Consider the following 13,971-nt stretch of genomic DNA (forward strand, 5'->3'; position numbering starts at 1 on the left):
CTCTCTCTCTCTCTCTCTCTCTCTCTCTCTCTCTTTCTCACACATACACACGTCCATTTCATATACACGTGCATCTTACACTTTCTCCTCTCTTTTACTTTCTCCTTTCACTTCAAAGCAAATGTCACCTTTCACTATCCTCTCTTTCAAATTCTGCGCTCTTCAAATCATACAGAAATTAAAACAATTTTACGGAAATTAACAAACAATCATATGATCCCATATATGTCGAGTTGACAACTTTGCTTCTTCAAATGAAAGAATGCCATAAAATGACACACACACATGCATACGCACAATCCAGATTATACCTTTTTGCAAATTATGTTAATTCTTGCAGTGTGCACCTGCAAATTTACAGCCCAAACCTAATTGAAATGATCTTTTTCTATTGTGTAATTTGTGTTTCTGATGAGCGTATTTAAAAACCTGATCTTCGATGTAAACTTAAAAGGAAGTTTTGCCAGAAATCCTATTCTTTACCGCTTCTTTCTAGCATGTCTGTGGTGACATTACCGCCCCCACCACCTTATTTTTTTCCTAAATTTATTCCGATTCCTATGTTTGCGATACAGGTGATTAGAATTTCACCCACAAAACACATTTTCAATATTGTAATTTTCTCCCTCTCCACACCAAATTAATTTCTTACTTTTTTCAAATTTTTATTCTTGGTAATCCATGAAGAAAAACAGAGAGTATGAATCTTTAAGAATTTTACTCATCACCTCATCACTTTCAAAGAGCTACACACTCCCAATGTTTCACTTTTAGCTTGTTTGGAAATTAGTGGATTTTCTTCAGAAATAATGTCGTTTACCTGTTGTTTCTATCATATCGTGTTTTCTGGTAGTGGTCTGGCATTTTTCAAGTCTACTATTTCAGTATAATTCTACGCATGCTGGAAACATCAAACAAAAGTGAAAGATTGGGAGATTTTAACTCTTTGAAAACTGGTAGGTGATTGGTGGCCGAGGTGTGGGAAAGGGTATTGAGTGTTTCCTTAAGAAAAATTAAAATTAAAAAAGAAATATATATATATTTCTCAGATTCGTAATATCTGTATTTTTCTATGTAGATAACAAAAAAAAAAAATAATAAATAAAACATAAAAAATTAAAAAAATTGAAAATGAGTTAAAAATCAAGAAATTGCGGTGGGGATAGAGGGAAATAAAAATTTTGAAAACGTGATTTCTGGACAAAATCGTATTAACCCCCTTTTATACGATGAAACAATAATAGTTTCTGACCCTTCTTTAGAACAGAAATCACTTTCATGCAAACGCATGCAAATTGTATCCTCTCCCTCCACTATTAAACAAAAAAATAACTTCCATTATTCCATTAACCATAACAAAGAAGCAAATAATACAATGTGCTTGTAGGTAATAACACCCTGGCAACGCCGGGATGCATTGCGAATTTTTAGTCAAAGAATAGCTTAGTCTAAGTCAGAAAATCTATAGAATTTTGCAGATGGCATGTATGCTTTTGTACACGGTTTTCTGCAACATGATAACTCTAAGTTACGTTTGCTCATCAGGAGATCCTTCAGTGCCGATTCAGGAAATATGTATTTCAGAGAAAAGTCTGCTACTGAAATATCAAATGTTCAATACTTGGCGAGATATTACTGGCACTCCGTCACTTACAACGACAAGGGTTCCAGTTGATGTGATTAAGGGAACAACATGCTTGTGAAATTAACGTGCAATTTGTAGAGCACCCACAGATATTCGTACTCTAAACGTAGTTCTCAGGGAAATTCAGCGTGACACAATGTGTCAAAGCCGATCCTTTCAAATACTGGTACAACTCATATTTGCCAGCAGAGTGGACTGGAGCAATGTGAAATAAGGTGTCTTGCCCCAGGAAATAAGGTGTCTTGCCGCCAGTTATCGAACTCAACACCTTGCGATTTTGAGCCGAATACTATAACCACTTAGCCTGTACCTTTACTTGGAGGGATATATCCACAACTTTGATATCAATCAGTAACACCTTTCAGTATTTCGATATTTTAATGATAGCTTCCGGAATCCTAACATTTTAAGTGTCTGTATCTTCAAGTGGTGCTTTACTCACACATCGTTAGCAACCCCACCCAAAAGAAGTGAAAGTGGTTAGATAGATTCTTGTGACAGTGATAGTAGTAATACATATGCGACAGAGACTATCACAAATCTCGGAAATAAAATCTTAAGATACGTGAGTGTTTTATCTTCGTAAGATAGATAATTCTGAGATTTCTTGCTGTTGGGATAACCTCAGCTACATTTTAGGTCAAATAAACAGATATTTTCGTGTTCGGCATCATTATATTTAGCTATATATCACCGAACATGAAATCTTGATCCTCCAAATATTTTGCTAAGATGTCTTATTCGAACGAAAGTATTCTCACATTGACTATATATTCAGACTCATGTTCTCTTGGTAGGCCAGATACGGAAGGACTATACACATCAAATATTATACGAGGGGTGTTCATTAAAGATTTCCCATTACACACTTAGGATTATTACAGGAAACAGAACTTGGACAGGTACAATTATAAAAGTCTCTACATGTCACATTCTAAATTGCAGCTTTCCACTAGTATTCTTTTGTCTTTTACGACTGGTGGAGTGGACTAAGGTGTTGTAATGGAGGCAGTTGAATGCAGATCAGTGATCAAGTTCTTATACTGGAAAGATCCTACACCAAAAAAGATTTTCTGTGAGACGAAAAAGTTAATGGGGACGATGCACCATCATACAACGTATATATATATATATATATATATATATATATATATATGTATGTATGTATATATACATACACTGACATCCCAAAAGTAAATGGATACCTTTCCTTACCTCATTATACTGCTCTGTCTGTGTGGACAGTACTCATTAGTACGATGTCCAAATTCTGTAAATTATAAAAAAAAACTGTACAATTATATTTGCTAAGTACTCGATTAAGTTTTTAAATGCATGAAACGACAATATTTTCGAACGAATATTTGCATATTTACTACTATTCAGACGGAATATATGCTAGTCGCTATAGTTTACATCAAAAGAGAAGCACCTGTCTCTTTATGACAATAGTGTCTTTAACGTAGATGATTCTGGAATACCGCAGTTTCGACTTGTTGTGTCTCTTCAGTCACAGACGTCGAACATCTAAGTCTTGCCAAGCAGCTGGTTTTTGCTTACACTTTTAGCGAGCAAATTGTTTGCTCATCGGTGCATTTATCTGCCAACCGATATAAATCAGTATTTGTACTGAATACAACAGATCTGGAATGATCTCTATGAAATCTAATCGATAATGTAGTAAATGACTATTATCTTCACGTTAAACTGTTTTTCTGTGTATAGCATCCAAACGAGGTGTATACCGAAGGCTACGCTTCAGTCATGGATATCTTGTGTGTGTGTATATATACATACATACATACATACATACATACATACATATACATACATATATATATATATATATACATATATATATATATATATATATATATATATATATATATAAACACGCACACACATGTATGGTATGCTTTTTTGAAATTAGAGTTGTTTTATTTTTCGTCGTCTATCAATATATAACCTAAAATCTGTTGCTGATGAATGAGATTGATCGATCAATATTGAACCCCCTCTATATTGGAAGTGAACTCTTTGTCTCCATTCGTAGGAAATAAAAGTTTATTAGATTCTTCAACCTTTCGGAGCTTTTATTACAGCGATTTTATTATTATTGGCGTTTTGTGGGGAACGAAAAAGCTATTTCATTGCTATATACGAGTGTCTTTTCACGTATTGTAGAATGGTGTGTATGCTAAGTTTGAAACACATATTTGAGAAGTTTATATATTTTCTTATATGAACAAGTTTTACCACCACCGGGATATATTCCAGGTTTCCTTTATAAAATCAGGATAATATATTTTGGTTTTAATGGAACACTTTATAAAAAGCAGTGCAGGAGAGAGAATTCTGGAGACAAATGGGTGAGGGTCTATGTCTGCGTACGAAGCAGCGACAGCAGCAGCACTTATAGTAGTAGTACTTAATAGTCTTTTCTACAGTAGGCACAAGGCCTGAAATTTTGGGGGAGGGGTATAGTCGATTTCATCGACCCCAGCGCTTCATTGATGCTATTTTCATAGACACCGAAAGGATGAAAGGACAATTCGAATTTGAACTCAAACAGACGAAATACCGCTAAGCATTTTACACAGCGTTTCAACTAGCTCGCCGCCTTAGTAGAAGTTAATAATAAGAATTACTTTATCTATCTATCTATCTATCTATCTATCTATCTATCTATCTATCTATCTATCTATCTATCTATCTATCTATCTATGTCGTCCCTCAGGACTAACATCACAAAACATCTGATTATTAGTGCAGTAGTATATTTCTGTGAGAAGTTTTATGTTTTCCTTGGCACCCTGTATCTTTGTAAATATATTTCCTTCCATTTTCCTACTCGCAAGTGTTCATTCTGCGATTTATTTTAATAAATGTGTGCGGAATTACAGATTCAAATTGAAAATAATATTCTTGATTCATATATTTCCGATACACGAAAAAGGTGTTGTTTCACGAGAAGGAGTAAGTTTCCTTCATGGTAGAACGCAATAAATAATCATAATATCTTAAATTTCTCCCTATTTATTTTTCTGAATTTTCTTAGCTGTACGCTGTGAAGACTCAAATTTTAAAGAATTTTTTTTCTCTAAACAATTTCTCTAAGAAATGGCAAAATATACTCTCTTGCGTAATTAAATATTTAAGTAGTCACACATCAATGAACATTGTGGTGTTTCTATTCTTTATTTTGCTTTTCTCAAAATTCTTATCTAAAAACTTACAAATGCGAGTGGTGTACAAACACTAGTTTGAGATTTTTATTTAAACTATATCGTCCAAACGTGCCTACTTTTCATTTTCTGTACGGCTTTCGACAGTTCGCTTCTATTTTCTGAACGGAATTCTTTTCCAGTCCATCTAAAGATATACTTTATGAATCTCTTTGGACTTTCACAAAACTCAAAGTCCCCTCACATTTACAGATCATACTTGATTGTTTACTCATGGTTGACTATATCATGTGGAGGTGTATCAAATAACCAACTAGTTTTCAAAATTGGCCAGATGCTAATTGTCGTAAATTTGTGGCTCGTTTCTCAATTAGGGCTTTAGTCTTCTGGCGCCAAATTGTTCTAGCTCTTAAGATAGAATGCTTGCTGCATCTCGTACCTTCAATGTATTTTTTTTTACATCCTTCAAATAGATTTTAATGTTTTGCAGAAGCTTTTTATAAATTGAAGACAGGAAGTTTTTCAGAAATTAGTTGTTCGTTGGAAGCGTATTTTTCGTCCAAAAGTAATTACTGTTATATGGTTTCAAAAAATCTTTGTTATATGGCTTCCAAAATTTGCAAATTTTCATAGACCAAATTTTAGGCTGAGATATTTTTAATTTAATTGTTATCACGTACATAGAAAAAGAATTTATCATAGTTCCTTTTGGAAGAAAGATTATATCATACATATGCAAAAGGAATCTAATATTGAACGAATAAAATTCATATTTATCAAATTTTCCCTGATTATTAAGTTTTAATTAGATCCTGTAACCCTATGAGAATTATATATATATATATATATATATAAACTCATACGCGTGCATGTAAACACACATGTTTCTAAACATGCATACGCATATTTACACCTGCATATATACCCACGCAATCATATCCATCTATATATATATATATATATGTATACATGTATGTTTGTATGTATGTATTATTTGATGCTTGTGTTTTGTTATAATAAAGACAGTTTTACATAAAACTGAATAATTACTCTATACATTTGCTAGGGTGCAAATTTATTATTCTTTAACAAGATTAGTATTGATAGTGACTTTGAAGTTTTGGTCAGCTAAGCCATCATCTGACTATGATGCATTTGAGTTCATCTTAGATTTATATAGGTTCTGCTAAGTTAATATATTCTAGAGTAAGCTGATTTCTGTCGAATGATAATTAGTTTGTATGCTAGGTTGTGATTGCAAGGTGTTATGGAGAATTTTTATTGATTAAATCGAGGGATGTACTATTGCTTAGAATTATTTATGCATATCCTACAAACTTCACCAGCTACACTGAAATGTTAAAGTTTCTAAATAGCAAGCAAATAATTTCCAGAACAATGATTCCCTTGTGACAATCATGCTGACCAACAACTCTTACGCCGACCTATATAATTTTGTGAACACTAAACGTTTGATTTGCAAATTTTCAATACTAAAAACATTGTGGAATACCTAAGTAGCAAGCAACAACCTCCGAATACAAACATGTGAAAGACCCTAACTAAATCCTTGCCAACAAACTAAGTCTTACTACCTACTTACATTTTTGTGTGAAGCCTGAAAAACCCTTTACCTAGAAGCTGATATATCTAATAAATACACCTAGTTTCAAATGACCAACAATCTAAGTATTCTTTTTGTGAACGCCCATGACCTGAAGATGACATACCTAAATATACAAACCTGATTACATACTTCTTATTAAACAATAGCACGAATTTAATAAATAAAATTTTCCATAACAACTCATCCATACTATCTATTATACAGCCCAATTAACATTCAACAAAAGTCAACTTACCGGAGAAAATTTTAACTAAACAGAGTGTATATCAACCAAGAAGGACTCAAATGCATCACTCTTTCGACGATGGCTTATCTGGCCGAAAATACAAAATCACAGTCAATATTATTGCTAAAGAATATGTGTGTGTGTGTGTGTGTGTGTGTGTGTGTGTGTGTGTGTGTGTGTGTGTGTGTGTGAGGGCGCATGAACTAGTGGTTGGGTGTTGCATCCCCGATTTAGCGACCGTGATTGCAATTCCTAGACAGAGTAGTGCGTTGTGTTGTTAAGCAAAACACTTTATCTCAAGGTACTCTATGATCACCATGACACCTGACGCGTTGTACACCGTGCACCTATTCAGGCAACATCTATTTGATGGAGGGAGTGAGCTAATGTACAGCACATAATACAAGTTGAAGGCTCATACATCGTCTTCGACGGAAGAGTTCGTTATACATACATACAAACAAACATACATACATACATACATACATACATACATACATACATACAGGCACAGGAGTGGCTGTGTGGTAAGTAGCTTGCCTACCAACCACAAGGGTTCCGGGTTCAGCCCCACTGCGTGGAATCTTGGGCAGATGTCTTCTAACATAGCCTCGGGCCGACCAAAGCTTTGTGAGTGGATTTGTTAGACGGAAACTGAAAGAAGCCCGTCGTATATATATATATATATGTGTGTGTGTGTGTGTCTGACTGTCTGTCTGTATTTGTCCCGCTAGCATTGCTTGACAACCGATGCTGGTTTGTTTATGTCTCCGTAACTTAGCGGTTCGTCAAAAGTTACCGATAGAATAAGTACTGGGCTTACAAAGTCTCGGGGTCGATTTGCTCGACTAAAGGCGGTGCTCCGCAGTCAAATGACTGAAACAAGTAAAAGAGTAAAAAGTAAAGGGACATACATACATACATACATACATACATACATACATAAATACATGCATACATACATACATACATACATACATGCATAGATACATACATACATACATACATATACATACATACATACATACATACATACATACATACATACATACATACATACATACATATAGATACATATATTCGACAAAAGTCAGCGTACCAAAATTTTAACAAAACTGCCCTCATACGTCTTCAAAATGACAACACGATAAAGTCGTATATAGGTGCTTACATTTATCAGGCATTACCTCTAAAATTTACAATCTATATATATATATATATATATAGATAGATAGATATAGATATAGATATATATATGTATGTATGTATGTATCTATATGGCTTCTTTACGAGCCATTTCTCTCCACGTGAACATGTTTTCAAGACTGTTCGCAAATTGTCATTTCAATGGAATATACCTGGTTATAGTGATGACTTTTATTAAAACACATAAGATAAGGTATATATATCAATATTGTCGTATACGCCATAATAATAAACATACACAAGAATTCATCTACTACAATTGAAAACATAAACCAAGAATGTGAAATTTCTTAATATAATGCACAAATTCATTTTTATTTCATTTCCTATTTTAGCAGACAGCACTACAATAGCTGACTGAAAGTTGATGGATATTCTTGCTTTAGTTTTTGCTTGTTTATTATATTTTCTAAAACGCATTATCTTATTCAACACTAGACTGGTTTATCGTATTTCTCACCAGGTGGTGTTAAATTATAAACCGTTTAACAATAGGCGCAGGAGTGGCTGTGTGGTAAGTACCTTGCCTACCAACCACATGTTTCCGTATTCAGTCCCACTGCGTGGCACCTTGGGCAAGTGCCTTCTACTATAGCCTCGGGCCGACCAAAGCCTTGTGAGAGGACTTGATAGACGGAAACTGAAAGAAGCCCGTCGTATATATGTATATATTTGTATGTGTGTGTTTATGTTGGTGTGTCTGTGTTTGTCCCCCCGACATCGCTTGACAACCGATGGTGGTGTGTTTACGCACCCGTAACTTAGAGGTTCGGCAAAAGAGACCGATAGAATAAGTACTAGGCTAACAAAGAATAAGTCCTGGGGTCGATTTGCTCGACTAAAGGCGGTGCTCCAGCATGGCTGCAATCAAATGACTGAAACAAGTAAAAGAGTAAAAGAGTAAAAGAATGTAAATAAAACTTATTCCAACCTTACAGACAAAAATCGGTATAATATTACACCGGGTTTCGTAATAGAAGCCCGTCGTCTCTCTCTCTCTCTCTCTCTCCCCCTCTCTCTCTCTCTCTCTCTCTCTCTGTATATATATATATATATATGCACACATACATATATGTGTGTGTGTGTATGTGTGTGTGTGTCATCCCACCATCACTTTGACAACCGATGTCGGTGTGTCTACGTCCCCATAACTTAGCGGTTTGGCCAAAGAGACCGATAGAATAAGCACCAGGCTTACAAAGAATAAGATTTGGGGTCAAATACTTCAACTAAAAAACAATAATTTAAGGCGGTGCTCCAGCATGGCCGCTCTTAAATGATTGGAAAAAGTAAACGAATAAAAGAATATATTTATATGTGCGTGTGTGTGTGAGTGTGTGTGTATGTGTGTGTATGTATTTGTGTATTTATGTGTGTATATATCGATCCACTTATATCCGTGTTTGTGTGTGTTTGTATGCATGACAGTACGTACAAATATATGCGTATAGTGCACCACAACCGGATTTTATGCTTGATGATGTAACACAAACAAGCCCATTTTACAGTCATGTTTATGATTATAACTTCAAATATAGATTCATATGACAGCTGCTCTAAATATACTGGGTCCTCAAATAATGGTACCTCTCACTGCAATTGCCTCCACTGTACAACTAAATGGACCTGGTAGTTATTCAACACGAGCTTCAAGGATATGTACAATATTTATAGCACATCAGTCCTTGTCGATATTCTATGCTGATGATTTGTATAGTTACTTTGACGTTATGAATTGGTTTCCAGTTTCATGTGACTTAACCGACTAATTTCTTTTTCTTCTTATAAACTTTTCTTTCTTTTTATTCTCTGAATTCCTCTCACCCTTTTATATTTTTAATCTGCTTGTTTCACTCATTTAAGTATACACGTGTCATTCAGTGTTGCAAATCTTCTCCCAGGGGTGATTGCTAAAATCACAGCAGTCTTATATCTGTTAAACACCTTATGAGTGATGAGTGTATTCTCATGATGACCTTCCTTACAGCCTTTAAAACATCACTATAAATACCCCAACGCCAGTACAAATAGCTCTCTAACGTGTCTATTTTAAGTGGATTGTCTTTTAAAAAAAGGCCATTAAAATAAAATGGAAAACGTTAAAATTTTTATGATTTTTGTATCCTACTTACGTTTCATCTGTTGAATATCTCTTGCTTTTATTATATTTTCATTTGTTATAACGCTTAAATTTTCTTTTTATAGATAGCATATAGTTTTAAACTCTATATTCTTTTTGTTTGTGAGAATATTTACATTTTTATCTTGTGGAACATCTATGGCTTTCTGTATTTATTTATTTTTTACGTCTATAAAGCAATTTTTATACGGAATAAAATTTGAAAACTGGCAATAAAGTTTAAAATCTCTGGCAATGTTTATCGAGAATAAACTTTGAAATCCATTTATGTTTTCATGTGTAAAAGATAACATATATGATTTCTTTTATTCATCGGAAATATATGTGTCTTTTATTCAGCCAGAAAAACAATATTTAATGCTGTAAACAATCTCATTTCATCGGCAAAACGAGGAATCTACTTCATCAATATACTATATAAGACTTCTTTTAAGATATATAGCTAGCTGATGGAGAAATATCTCTACGATAATCTGAAAAGAAAATGTAACAGTTTCATTGTCTCCACTTTTATTATTGATTACTAACCGTTGTCAGAGGTCATCACGAATTTATGAGGGAGGAACTATTTGATAAAATATGCACAATATATATCTGGTATTTATTTTAATCGACCCTGAAGAGAAAGAAAGATACAGACAACGTAAGCTGTATTATAACGCAGAAGACGACGGGATATAAATAAATGTTGATCTCTAAGATAGGCTCAATAGTCACATATATTTGTGGTAGGGAACAATCGATTAAATCGATCTCAGTCAGTTCATATCACCTTCATTGTTTACCCCGGAATGAAAAAAAAAAAGGGCAAAGTTGATCTCGACTGGACTTGAAGTCACAACGTGAAGGGATTTAAGTATGTGCACTCCAACATTTCTCACAATTATTCCTCTTCGTATATAAATGTATTCCTACACTGACAGATTTGTACATAACTACGTTTACATGTACTTATATATATATATATATATATAAACACACTTACATATGCACATATATACATACAAGCACGCACACATACACACACACACACACACACATACACACACACAAAACACACAAGCACCTATATGTGTGTATGCGTGTATTTCGTGTGAAAATTTATGTTCTATACTTTTATATGTCATTCTTTATATAAAATTTATTTACTTGAATTATTAACTAATGTCCACCTCATGGACGGGAAATATTAAGAGGAACAGAAAATCTCATTTTATACTTTCACTGAATATTTAAATTACTTAATAGACATTAACGGCAGATAACTGCCCTTTGCGGAATATAACTTGTTGAGACATTTGTGAATAATTAATTGATGAGAATACCAACAATGCATTATCATAAATCATTTTTTCCCTTTATTTTCTAACCTAAGGCCAAAAGCATAGGTCTTTTCTGATGTGGGTGGTACAATACGTAATGTTTTAAACAGCAAGCGTGTTACAAAGATGTTGAAGGTACAGGTTTGACAATTCATAGAACTACCAACAGAGTTACGTAACAATTTGTAAAGGACTGCATTAATAAATGTGCTGTTTGAATAAATCTTTTGTAGGAACTGTATATATACATGTTCGTTTTCAAGAACTCAGCTGCATAATGCATGTGTTATAGAAAATAGTGCGATGCATAATGGTCTGAATGAAAGGTCATTGATTGCCTCACGTAGTTCCAACGGATAATGCTTTCCTTAAACAGAGAGGAAATTAACATACGTGTGGTAATCCAGTGAAAGAGAGATTACGTATACGTCAACAGAATTTCTGTATACACAACATTCTCTGCAAAAATCCATTTTCATTCTTTGTTTTTGCCATGATGCCAAGTCCACTTGAATTTTATTCTCCGAACATAGTTACATAACGTTGGCCAAGACGAAAACATTTATTGTTCTGCATGTGAACACAGGCGTTCCAAAGTATTTGACGATGTGCTCTGTATATTGTATGACCAAAGGATAGTTGCACCTGATGTTAACCGCTTTGGATTTGGAATAGCAGTGTATAATCAACTGGATGCTTATGTATTCATGGGATAAATAAGTTTTTCGGTTATGGGTCATAGAACCAATAACTGCAAAGCCTTTTGTGCTGTTAAATTATTCTTCACTGAATACATCCAAAAGTATCACATCAGTGTGCTGATGCAGTTTCATTGCTACCTCATTCATCTTTTTAAAACTTTCTTCAAATTGACCATCGTGATTTGAAGACGATATGCGGAAAAGATAAAATTCGTTTTACATATTGTATTCGACTCTCAGAAATTGAACTTGATGTGGCTGCAAAATTAAGGGTGCGATATCTTCGAGAATGCATATAATAATTCCATCAAAGATTTTGTTCCTGTCAGTACAGAATGAAGCGTACTGTGAAATTATGTAGCCCCAAATCAATGTCTGCCGTTAAATGCGTTTCTCTATGTGTCTTCTATACAAAATGATTGCATGTGGCAAGGTTTATTAAACATGGAATTTTGTCTCTCTTATGTTATGTTGCAAGGGAAATTGTTGTTCAGTTTTTGAACTTCTGTGATATTTAGGTTGAAGTCAATATACATCTACATGAACATCGCTCCAATACCATTGCTGAAAAATATCGCTCGGTTCGTTACTTGTTGTGGCTATGAGTATAGGTGCACATGTCCTTGCATCTGTACCAGCTGCAGCCACGTCAACTACTTTGCTGTGCCATGTACAGGCAAGTTCGCTTCCTGAATATCCACACCTGAATATCGCCTTTTAATGGAAATACCAGTGGGTGATAAGTCCCGTACAGGCTAGTGTTTGCTGTTTTGTCGTTCGGAATTTCTTTATTTGATGAAGATTTTCATGAGTAATCACATTTCTACAATTACATTTCTTTATTCACGTTGATTTGTGAAGATTAGCCGATATAATAGGACTCTGATAGAGCTGGGAAACTCAAAGCGTCAATCCTTCCCGTTACCTTTACTTTATATCAACAGGTATCTTTTAGATAGTGTCAATAACTAATTTTGACTCTGTCCGTTTTTCTGGAGCTTTTGATTTATTTATTGTCTTTGGTTTCGATCATATCTCTATCTTCAGAGCATATCATCTTTTTGTCTTTGCTAACAACATTAATTTTAAATTCTTTATTTCTTCACCTCAGTAATTGCATCCAGTTGTGGCGTTCAGGTGAGTTATCTCGATATTTTCTTGGCAACTTTCCCGCTTATGAAGCTAATTTGACTTTTCCTGCCCTCCGAGGAACCTTCATTATTGGTTTCTTTGTCCTCACTATCAACGTTTTCGAATTTATTATGCTGTCTAAACATATATATGACGTGACATATCTCGTAATATCGAATAAATTTGACTTTGTTTCCTCTCTGTACCTGAATTTTATTCCACTTGCCAATTTCGTCCCACTGTGAAATGTTCATTTTGTTTTCCGATTAGCTTTGCTAGTATCCATCGATAAAGGAAGAAAAGTAAGGAGGAGTACGAAGAGGAGGAGGAGGGGATGAGAGAGAGCGAGAGAGAGGCAGAGAGTACATAGAGAGGCATAATGATTACTTAAGATCACATTTTTTTTAACAGAAGAGTAACAGACATTTTGTTCTTATTAAGGACACAGGCTGCAGTCTTAGAGCGCCATATCAAAACTTATAAAGGAAACGATTCCCTTTTAGTATAATGTACATTACTACGGAAGAGAAAAAGATACGACAAAAGAATCGAAGCTAACAACCGGATAAGTGGAAAGAAACAGACAGCGAAGAAGGAAAGTACGTTTACATATATTTAAATCAATTTAGTGCTGTAGCTAAAGAAATAGATAAATAACTGTAAAATAAGCGAAGAAAAATTATGTAAAAAGTATAAAATGAAAGCTTAGTGACGATTCCTACAACGACAAAAAACGAGAACGAAATGAATTTGAGAATAAATAAACAGGAAACAAAAATTGACTACAA

This window comes from Octopus bimaculoides, chromosome 7, assembly GCF_001194135.2.
Source record: "Octopus bimaculoides isolate UCB-OBI-ISO-001 chromosome 7, ASM119413v2, whole genome shotgun sequence".
Classification (NCBI taxonomy): Eukaryota; Metazoa; Mollusca; class Cephalopoda; order Octopoda; family Octopodidae; genus Octopus; species Octopus bimaculoides.